Here is an 11,294-nt window from a genome sequence, read left to right as displayed (position 1 = left end):
AGGCAGGTAATCCTGAGTCATAGCTAAGAAAGCCATGAGAAAGAGGCTAGTAGGCAGCAATTCTCTCTGGATTCTGCTTTGCTTTTGCATCCAAGTCCCTGTCCTGACATCCCTGAGTAAGGTAAACCCTTTTCTTCCCCACAAATTGCAATTAGTCATTGTGTTTTATCATAGCAATAGAAACCCTAACTAGGACAGATATGGTTTTGATTGATAGTTTCAAACTACTCAAGAATAATTAGAATGTATTTCATTTAGGAAGCATCATAGACATCTAGCAATGCATTGCATCTCATGATTCTGGTTTCATTTCTAGGAGTTTGGTTGGAGTTATGAGCCAATGAATATGTCAATTGTACTGGCTGGTTTTGTGTGTCAACTTGACACAGGCTGGAGTTATCACATAGAAGGGAGCTTCGGTTGAGGAAGTGCCTCCATGAGATCCAGCTGTGGGGCATTTTCTCGATTAGTGATCAAGGGGTAGGGCCCCTTGTGGGTGGTGCTATCCCTGGGCTGGAAGTCTTGGGTTCTATAAGAGAGCAGGCTGAGCAAGCCAGGGGAAGCAAGCCAGTAAGGAACATCCCTCTATGACTTCTGTATCAGCTCCTGCCTACTAACCTGCTTGAGTTCCAGTCCTGACTTCCTTTGGTGATGAACAGCAATGTGAAAGTAAGCTGAATAAACCCTTTCCTCCCCAACTTGTTTCTTGGTCATGATGTTTTTTCAGGAATAGAAACCCTGACTAAGACATCAATTTTGACTCAAACTCCCAAATCATCTGAAGAAATTGTGCATAAAGAGACTTTCTACAAAACTTGAGTTTACCATGTGTAAATTTCCACAAACAAAGCTAGTGTGAGTTGCTATCAATTTTGAAGGAGAATAGAGGGTATATTTGAATTCTGGAGTACAAAGATACCTGAAAACATGTTCTTCCTTGAGTTTCCTGTTCAGGTCCCTGGAAATAGTCCCTTGTACACAGTGACAGATATAAGTCAAGGCTACTTCCTCTTGTGTCTCTTTTTCCTCCTCTCTCTGACTCTCTGACTCTTTTTCCTTTATGAAGAATAGAGGATCTCCTTCACTGTCACATTTTCCTGTTCTCCTAAGGTTCATACTTCGTGTCCTTATGAGTATCCTTTCACAGGTAAAATGACAACTGACACACTTGCCTCTGATAGAGCAATGGGAACACCAGCTCTTTAGAGAATAACCTTTCACCTTACTACATAATCATCTGAGTCAGCCTTGAGGGTTGACTATCCACCCAGAGGTGAGGGCAGCACTTACTGAGCAAGTCCACACTCTGCTGATTTTTCCCCACCCCATGCCTCTCAGTCAGTTTACTCCAAATTAAGTGATTTTACTCCTTATTCCAAAAGACATTGTCACCACTTCTGCCCATTTCTCCTCTTGTTCACAGACCAACTGTTGGGCTGTAGAGGTAGACACATTAGCCATTAAAGGCAAAACTTCACAGTCTTGACTCTCCTCTATACCGTAGATAATGAACTCCTTTCCTCTGGTTTTCTATCTAGCCCTACATGGCTGTCAGCCCCTGCCATTCTTTTATTTAACTCTTTGTTGATTCTTCATGAATTTCACGCACTCCAATCCCACTCATCCTCCCCTGGTACACACCCTCCACCCTTGAAATCTAGCCCCCAACAGAGGAAAAAAAACCTCACTGTGGAAGCTGTAGCGTGTCACAGTATGTCCCACAGTATCCCCTTTTGTCCATACTTCTTTGCTTGCAAATGATCATTGCAATCACTTGTTGCTCTGGTACAATGCCTCTGGCTTCTGCTGTACTATCAATACTGGAACCTCACCAGACTGAGATGTCTCACAGATATCTTGTTGTGGCCCTGTGTCATGGAAACCCTGTAGCTTTGGATCTGTAGACCCAGGTCCTCCATGTACTCTAGCAGTTCATTCATAGGGTAAATATTGGGGTGGAGCCATTCGAAGCTCAGAATCTGGGCCTGAGAAGTATCTGAGCTGGTTACCTCACCAACTTTCATGCTCCCATATCCTCAGGGCAGGCTCACCCACAAATTCTGCAACCAGGGCCAGCTTTACCCTGTATCTATGTAAGTAAGGTATAGGGCCTGCTCTCCCAAGTGTTGCAGCTGGTAAAGGACATGGCTTGTTCTTCCATGCTTATGTCCCCATGCTCATGTTCTTCCACCTGCCATAGATGGCAAGGAACAAGGGAGGGGAGGAGAGTATCTCTCTTTTATCCTTACCACTGCCCAGCAGACAAGAGGCAGGGTTGCTTCTCTTAAACCCATACCCTCAAGACTAGCTCACCTCCAACTCCCACATCCAGGGCCAGCTCTACTGCACTTCCTAGGTGACTTACAGGGCCTGCTCTCCCAAGTTTTGGAGGAAGTGAAGGACAAGGATGGCTCTCCTGCTCTCAGGACCCTATCCCACAAATGGCAAAGGAAGGGGATGTAATGAATCTCTTCCTTGCCAATGCCAATGCACAGAAGACAAGAGACAGGACTTGTCCTCCAGTTCTCACAACCTCAGACCCAGCCACCAGGGTCAGCTCTACTGTGCTATCCAGATGAGAAGTGGGGCCTGCTCTCTGAGTACTGCAGCAGGTGAGAGTCAGAGCCAGCTCTCCTGCTCTTAATACTCCTAGAGACAGGTATCCCACCAGCCATAGGTGAGGTTGGGAGGAGGAAGGAGAGTAGCTAGCTCTCCATCATCCACACTACTGCACAGGAGGTGAGTGGTAGAGCCAGCTCTCCCATGCTCATGTCCTCAGGCCCAGCTTACCTACAACTCCCATAATGTACAGGGCCTGCTCCCCCAAGGGAGCAGCTGTCTATAGGCAGAGTCTGTTCTGTTTTTATGTGCCCAGAGCCAGCTCTCCCATTATGCCCAGGTAAGGGGTGGGGCCAGTTCTGCACAGCCCTCAGACATTGACATTTCTCAATGTGGCAGCCCATACTAATGATATTCACCTGGCCTTTGGTGGTAAAAGACCCCTGCTGCTTCAGGGCCATGGACCCAGACACAGTCCCTGATGGCAGCACAAGTCAAAACCCCAACATGGTCCAAGGTGGTATCACCATCTACTCACATCAGGCCATTCCTCATTACCCTCAAGTGTACAGTTCTACCCCTCTCCATTGTGCCACATCCTTCTGTTTCTCTTCCTCTTCCAATTCTCCACCACTGACTAGTTCCTGTTAGTGGCACCAAGTATCTCTAAGTGTCTTGGGTCATCTCAGGAATGGTCTTAGGACTGCTGTGCCCTACTTGTTCATCATAGCACTGAGCAGGGGTCATCTTGGTCATGGTCTGTCCTCCCAGGCCTGTGCGTGCTAGAGTGGTGATCATTTCAGGCTAGCTCCCTATCCACGTCCACCTGGCACCAGTCTGGTGATCATCTTAGGCTTGCTTTTTTAAGAGAATGGTTAGGCTACTAATCTTTCAGATGTTCACAGATCAGAACACTGAGTGTAGACATAGCCTCTCTCCTCTCTGCCACCTACCCATGCACATGTGACATAGCATCCACACCTGATGCCTCTAGGGACATAAACATAGTAAAGGTCTGAATCTAGTGATCTCAGTGTTTCCAGGATTCTGAAAATACATTCCACTCATTATATATTTAGAAATCTCATGTACAGCCCGAGCATCCAGTGGCCTATTATTGTTCTAATCTAAAGCTCTTGCATGAAAACAGTCTAGTGTCCTGTTTATGTGCTACCATTTGCACACAGAGCAGTGGTTACCCCTATGTTGAAAACACACTCAGTAAGACTATTTTCCCATTAAAAAGATGCTAAGCAAAAGATAAGGGCTTTTATAATGAACTACCCCAGGACAGTAACTAACCACCAGCAGAAAGTGATTTCTCACAGTTCCAAAGGCTAGGAAGCTCAACAATAATGTGCTTTCAGCTCATTATTGTCTGCTGAGGACCTATTTCTTTATGGAAGAATGTTCTCCTTACTGCATTTGGCTGGAGTACTAAACAAGATCACAGGGACTCTTTTTTACACAATTCTATTCAAAGTCTCTGCCTTCATTGTGCTTGGACCTGATCATGCTAGGACCTAATCACCTTCCAAGGTCTCACTTTCTATTTCATCATCTAGAGCATTAGGATATTAACGTAGGAATTTGGAAGAGAGGGTCAGACTTTGGCAAGCTGAAGAGGCTTTCATCCAACATTGTTCATGTCTTTCTGGTAGATATTTATTGCTTCTCCACAAAATTCAGGATGACAGATTTCATTATCTTAGCAATTCTCTTTCTCAGAGAAATATTTAATATTCATTCTTCCTAAAATAAAAAATAGACTCTACTCTCCTTTTCACCTGCTATTTGGAATCAAAGAATTTTTCCTTCACTTCACATGGAGAGACATTCTGTTATAGAGGACACTGGAAGAAAAGTTTCTGTTGTGCTGTTTAGTGTTGAAAGTTTATAGCCTGTATGTCATATGATGCTGATCCAATATGGACAAACAGTGACTTCCTAAGGTACAAAGAATTCCATATGCCTACTATCTTCAAGAAGTCTCTAGATTGCAGCTTTGTTCTTGTTCTCGTTTTAAAATCTTCTAGATAACATTTATTCTTTCATTTAAAAAAAGACAGAGATGGATACTTTTCTCTAAGAAACCATAGTAAATACTTTTACAACTATTGAAAATCCCATGTTTGATTTCATCTTCTTCAGAATAACCTGTATGCTATCAAACTATTATGTAAACATCCCTAACATGGTCCTCACAGGAAAGAGCACATGTAGCTTAAATATCATTGAGCTCTCTGCTGTACATATTTTTGTTGTTTTCCAAGTTAGGGATTACTTATTAGCCAGGGGCTAGGAAGAAAAAAACAGATATATTGTCTTGAAAAGACAAGAATAGGATTGACAAGCATAGACTGGCCCCCAAGCTAGTTTCAGTCAATTTCCTGAAGAACAAAAAGAATAAATTCTCCATTTTTCTTCCCACATAAAACAGAACTAACAGAACCATTCTCATATAATCCCTCAATCTGAAGCATCATCACAGGTCAGAATTGAACTGCACACTCCATCGTAAAGGGGTAAGTTGGAAAGTCTTCCATATAGAAACTCAAAGCAGCTAGAAAGGAAATCGTCAAGATTGGAGTTCCTACTTTCTTAGCATTCTTACTCAGGAGCTTGTGACTTCGGCTTAGTTCTTTAGGCACCAACCTTCACATTTTTGCTACTATCAATAATTCTCCCATAGTCCTGTGGTCCTGTGTGTGTGTGTATGTGTGTGTGTGTATGTATGTGTGTGAAAGAGAGAGAGACAGAGACAGAGACAGAGACAGAGAGACAGAAAGACACACACAGACACACACAGACACAGACACACAGAGAGAAACACAGAGACAAAGACAGAGAGAGAGTGCTTGTCATATTGGCAAATTCAGTCATATTGGTACAAACAATCAAAATCTACCTTCAGACATTGAGAAGCCCTGTGTCTATTTTTTGCTATGTTTAATAACAAACATTCTAATAGATTTTTCTTATAGAATGCTATTATCTAGGGTGAATATTTTGGTTGCTCAAGCAGGAAACCTTTAAAATGTATTAAAGCATATGTAGATATCTAAACTAGTGAAATCCACAAGAGGGTTTAGGAGATCTCTCACTAGTAAGCATTTTATTTACTTTCTTTCTTTTTTTATATATTAGATGTTTTCTTATTTACAATATCTCCTTTGCCAGATTCCTCTCCAAAAAAAGAAAGAAGGAAAGAAAGAGAGAAAGAGAGAAAGAGAAAAGAAGAAAAGAAAATTAAAAAAAAAAAACAAAAATTAAAACAATCACCTGTTCCCTCCCCCCTTCCCCCTGCTCATCATCCCACCCCCTTCTGCTTACTGGCCCTGGCATTCTCCTATACTGAGGCATAGAAACTTCACCAGGCCAAGGTCCTCTCCTCCCATTGATGACCGGCTTGTCCATCCTCTGCTATATGCATGCTGCTGGAGCCATGAGTCCCCACATGTGTACTCTTTGGTTGGAGTTTTCCTGTCGCCACCTCACTGACCAGCGGAAATAAGGAGGCGACCACGAACTCTTCTCCAAGCAGTTTATTCAGGAACCTTGTACTACAGAATCATTCATTCATCCCTCCTCCTAGCCCCCAGAACTCGCGGGTTAAATACTTTCCCTGGTCCCAATCAGCATCGGCTACGGGGCGAAGCATAATAGGCTGTGGGAAATCATGCCAGCTTGCATCACAAACTGGAGGCACTCAACTTTTCCAAATAAGGACTTGTTTATTGCGATGCTCTCTGCTCTGGCCGGAGGCCAGGTGCCATATTTAAGGTGGCAGCTGCGGCTCTCCACAGTTCCCCCTTTTTGTTTTAAATGCAACAGGCAAGAGTAGAGGTCTGATCTCCAGTAACCATGAAAAGGGCATTGCAATGGCCCTACAACCTGGTGGCCAGCCAAGTTGGTGCCATGCCTGCGCTATGCCTTTCTCCTGGAGGTGGGACCTGGGGCATCAACCCACACGCAATCAGACGTGCTCTCCAAGAGACCGCTAGAAGCTGATCACTAGTGCAGTACTTGGCCTCGCATCCTGAGCGTGAGGAAGAGCATACACTATTCATTCAGAATAGTTAACCAAGCCTGTGGAGATTGTCCTGCCTCCAGGGCTGCAAATGCTTGCACTACCAAGGCAGCCTGTCATTGCTGCTGGACCCGTATAGATGCACCACAATGCCAATATACTGACAAGGACCAGTAAAGCACCCATGGTTCCAATACCCTCCCCCACTCTTTCAGATGATTCATAGCATGAGAGATCCAGGATGTCAATCCACTAGCAAGGGACAGGTCAACTCTGGTGGAATTCACATGCACTATGGCTATGTGAAGATCTTGCAACAGATGATCCATTTCTCTAGACCAATTCAAGCTGTTCTTGTACAAGGTGAGCTGCAGCCGTCAATTTTTCAGAGGACAAAGGCCACTGAGGAACCCACACTGTCTCCTCTGTCTTCCAAGTGATGGGTATACCTTCCTCAGCGGCCCCTAGGAAAAACCCAGCCTGTGCCTCCCTTCAAGCGGCTGAGCAACAATGGGGGACTTTCGGCCTTGCAAATACTTCCCTAGGCCAAAGGAAGGATGATATCCGATGGCCTGCATAATACCACAAGAAGTCTCAGTATAATTTCCTTCATTAATTAATACAAATCCCATTTCTGTTAATAGATCTCATCCCCATAATGATACCGGAATTTAAGTACAAACGGCTGGATTTTCCCTGAATGTCCCTCTGCATCTTCCCAGGGCAATTCTCTTGCACTCATGGTGGGGGGTTTTGCATAACCTAATCCTTGGAGAGTTTGAGAGGACTCTTGAAGAGGCCATCCCTTGGGCCAATCCTTCTTTGCTATAATGCTTCTATCAGCGCCAGTATCAAGAAGCCCTAAAATTTTCTTTCCATTCACTCTTATCTCCAAAAGAGGGTGTTGATCCAGGTGTAGGCTTACAAAGGCTCCATCCTCCATAATTGGCTGTGGGAAATCATGCCAGCTTGCATCACAAACTGGAGGCACTCAACTTTTCCAAATAAGGATTTGTTTATTGCAATGCTCCAAATAAGGACTTGTTTATTGTGATGCTATCTGCTCTGGCCGGAGGCCAGGCGCCATATTTAAGGTGGCAGCTGTGGCTCGCCACATTTTAGTCCCTGGGAGCTCTGAGGGTACTAGTTAGTTCATATTGTTGTTCGTCCTAAGGGGCTACAAACCCTTCAGCTCCTTGGGTCCTTTCTCTAGCTACTACACTGGGGACCCTGTACTCAGTCCAATGCTTGGCTGTGAGCCTCTATTTCTATATTAGTTGGGTACTGTCAGAGCCTCTCAGGAGACAGCTATATCAGGCTCCTGTCATCCACCACTTGCTGGCATCCACAATAGTGTCTAGATTTGATGGTTGAATACGGGAAGGATTCCCAGGTGGAGCAATCTCTGAATTGTCCTTCCTTTAGTCTCTTCTCCATAGTTAGCCTCTACAACTCCTTCCATGGGTATTTTGTTCCCCCTTTTAAGAAGGAACTAAGTATCCTCACTTTGGTCTTCCTTCTTGAGTTTCTCATGGTTTGTGGTTTGTACTTTGTGTATTCTGATCTTCTAGGCTAATATCCACTTATCAGAGAATGCATACCATGTGTGTTCTTTTGTGATAGGCTTCCCTCACTCAGGATGATATTCTCCAGGTCCATCCATTTCCCCAAGAATTTCATAACTTAATTTTTTTAATAGCTGATTAGTACTCCATTATGTAGATGTACCACATTTTCTGTATCTGTTCCTCTGTTGAGGGACATCTGGGTTGTTTCCAGTTTCTGGCTATTATAAATAAGGCTGCTATGAACATAGTGGAGCATGTGTCCTTATTACATGTTGGAGCATCTTCTGGGTATATGCCCAGGAGTGGTATAGTCGGGTCCTCTGGTAACACTATGTCCAACTTCCCGAAGGACCTCCAAACTGCTTTCCAGAGTGGTTGTACCAGCTTGCAATTCCACCAGCAATGAAAGAGTGTTCCTCTTTCTCCACAATCTCTCCAGCATCTGCTGTCACCAGAGTTTTTTATCCTTGCCATTCTGAATGATGTGAGGTGGAATCTCAGGGTTGTTTTGATTTGCATTTCCCTGATGACTAACGATGTTGAACATTTCTCAACCATTCGGTATTCCTCAGTTGAGAATTCTTTGTTTAGCTCTGTACCCCATTTTTAATAGGGTTATTTGTTTCTCTGGAGTCTAACTTCTTGAGTTCTTTGTATATATTGGATATTAGCCCTTTATCAGATATAGGATTGGTAAAGATCTTTTTCCAATTTGTTGGTTGTCCTTTTGTCCTATTGACAGTGTCTTTTGCCTTACAGAAGCTTTGCAATTTTATGAGGTCCCATTTGTCGATTCTTGATCTTAGAGCATAAGCTATTGGTGTTCTGTTCAGGAAATTTTCCCCTGTGCCTATGTGCTCGAGGCTCTTCCCCACTTTCTTTTCTACTAGTTTTAGTGTATCTGATTTTATGTGGAGGTCCTTGATCCACTTGAGGTTTGTACAAGGAGATAGGAATGGATCAATTAGCCTTCTTCAACATGCTTACCACCAGTTGAGCCAGCACCATTTGTTGAAAATGCTATCTTTTTTCCACTGGATGGTGTTAGCTCCTTTGTCAAATATCAAGTGGCCATAGGTTTATGGGTTCATTTCTGGGTCTTCAGCTTTATTCCATTGATCTACCTGCCTGTCGCTGTACCAATACCATGCAGTTTGTTTTTTTTTTTAATCACAATTGTTTTGTAGTACAGCTTAAGGTCCGGGATTGTGATTCGACCAGAGGTTCTTTTATTTTTGAGAATAGTTTTGGCTATCCTGGGCTTTTTGTTATTCCAGATGAATTTGCAAATTTTTCTTTCTAAGTCTATGAAGAATTGAGTTGGAATTTTGATGGGGATTGTATTGAATCTGTAGATTGCCTTCGGTAAAATGGCCATTTTTACTATATTAATCCTGCCAATTCACGAGCATGGGAGACCTTTCCATCTTCTGAGATCTTCTTCAATTTCCTTCTTCAGAGACTTGAAGTTTTTGTCAAACAGATCTTTTTCTTGCTTAGTTAGAGTCACACCAAAGTATTTTATATTATTTGGGACTATTGTGAAGGGTATGGTTTCCCTAATTTCTTTCTCAGCCTGTTTATCCTTTGTCTAGAGGAAGACCACTGATTTGCTTGAGTTAATTTTATATCCAGCTACTTTGCTGAAGTTATCAGGTTTAAGAGTCCTCTGATGGAATTTTTTGGGTCACTTAAGTATACTATCATATCATCAGCAAATAGTGATAATTTGACTTCTTCCATTCCAATTCCCATCCCTTTGATCTCCTTTTATTGTCTAATTGCTCTGGCTAGGACTTCAAGTACAATATTGAATAGGTAGGGAGAGTGGGCAGCCTTGTCTAGTTCCTAATTTTAGTGGGATTGTTTCAAGTTTCTCTCCATTTAGTTTGATGTTGGCTACTGGTTTGCTGTATATTGCTTTTACTATGTTTAAATATGGGCCTGAATTCCTGATCTTTCCAAGACTTTTATCATGAAGGGATGTTGGATTTTGTCAAATGTTTTCTCAGCATCTAATGAAATGATCATATGGTTTATGTTCTTTGAGTTCGTTTATATAGTGAATTATGTTGATGGATTTCCAAATATTGAACCATCCCTGCATTCCTGGGATGAAGCCTACTTGATCATGATGGATGATCGTTTTGATGTGTTCTTGCATTCGGTTTGCAAGAATTTTATTGAGTATTTTTGCATTGATATTCATAAGGGAAATTGGTCTGAAGTTTTCTCTCTTTGTTAGGTCTTTGTGTGGTTTAGGTATTAGAGTAATTGTGGCTTCATAGAGTGAATTGGGTAGAGTACCTTCTGTTTCTATTTTGTAGAATAGTTTGAGGAGTGTTGGTATTAGGTCTCCTTTGAAGGTTTGATAAAACTGCACTAAACCCATCTGTTCCTGGGCTTTTTTTTGGTTGGGAGACTATTAATGACTATTTCTATTTCATGAGCAGGTATGGGACTGTTTAGATAGTTGGTCTGGTCTTGATTTAACTTTGCTACCTGGTATCTGTCTAGAAAATTGTCCATTTCATCCAGGTTTTCCAGTTTTGTTGAGTATAAGCTTCTGTAGTAGGATCTCATGATTTTCTGAATTTCCTCAGTGTCTGTTGTTATGTCTCCTTTATCATTTCTGATCTTGTTAATTAGGATAATGTCTCTGTGCCCTCTAGTTAGTCTGGCTAAGGGTTATCTATTTTGTTGATTTTCTCAAAGAACCAGCTCCTAGTTTGGTTGGTTCTTTGTATAGTTCTTTTTGTTTCTATTTGGTTGATTTCAGCCCTGAGTTTGGTTATTTCCTTTCTTCAACTCCTATTGGGTAAATTTGCATCTTTTTGCTCAAGAGCTTTCAGATGTGCTGTCAAATTGCTGGTGTATATGCTCTCTCTCATTTGGAGGCACTTAAAGCTGTGAGTTTTCTTCTTAAGACTGCTTTCATTGTGTTTCATTTGGGTATGTTGTCGCTTCATTTTCATTAAACTCTAGAAAGTCTTTAATTTCTTTCTTTATTTCTTCCTTTACCAAGTTATCATTGAGTAGAGTGTTGTTGAGCTTCTATGTGTGTGTGGGCATTTTATTGTTTACATTGTTAATGAGAAGCATTCTTAGTCCATGATGATCGGATAGGATGTAAGGAA

At 42.3% G+C, this 11,294-nt stretch overlaps 1 non-coding gene across 1 annotated transcript; it reads right to left on the bottom strand.

The window, feature by feature from the left end:
- Positions 1-3,430: 3,430 nt before the first annotated feature.
- LOC116100157 lies at positions 3,431-3,560 on the bottom strand. The gene has a single exon (XR_004122503.1). It is a non-coding gene; the product is annotated as a small nucleolar RNA SNORA17 (small nucleolar RNA).
- Positions 3,561-11,294: the final 7,734 nt, after the last annotated feature.

This window comes from Mastomys coucha, unplaced genomic scaffold (genome assembly GCF_008632895.1).
Source record: "Mastomys coucha isolate ucsf_1 unplaced genomic scaffold, UCSF_Mcou_1 pScaffold20, whole genome shotgun sequence".
NCBI classification, from domain to species: Eukaryota; Metazoa; Chordata; class Mammalia; order Rodentia; family Muridae; genus Mastomys; species Mastomys coucha.
Note: the sequence above shows the minus strand (reverse complement) of the source record. Positions and strands in the feature narration are given on the sequence as shown.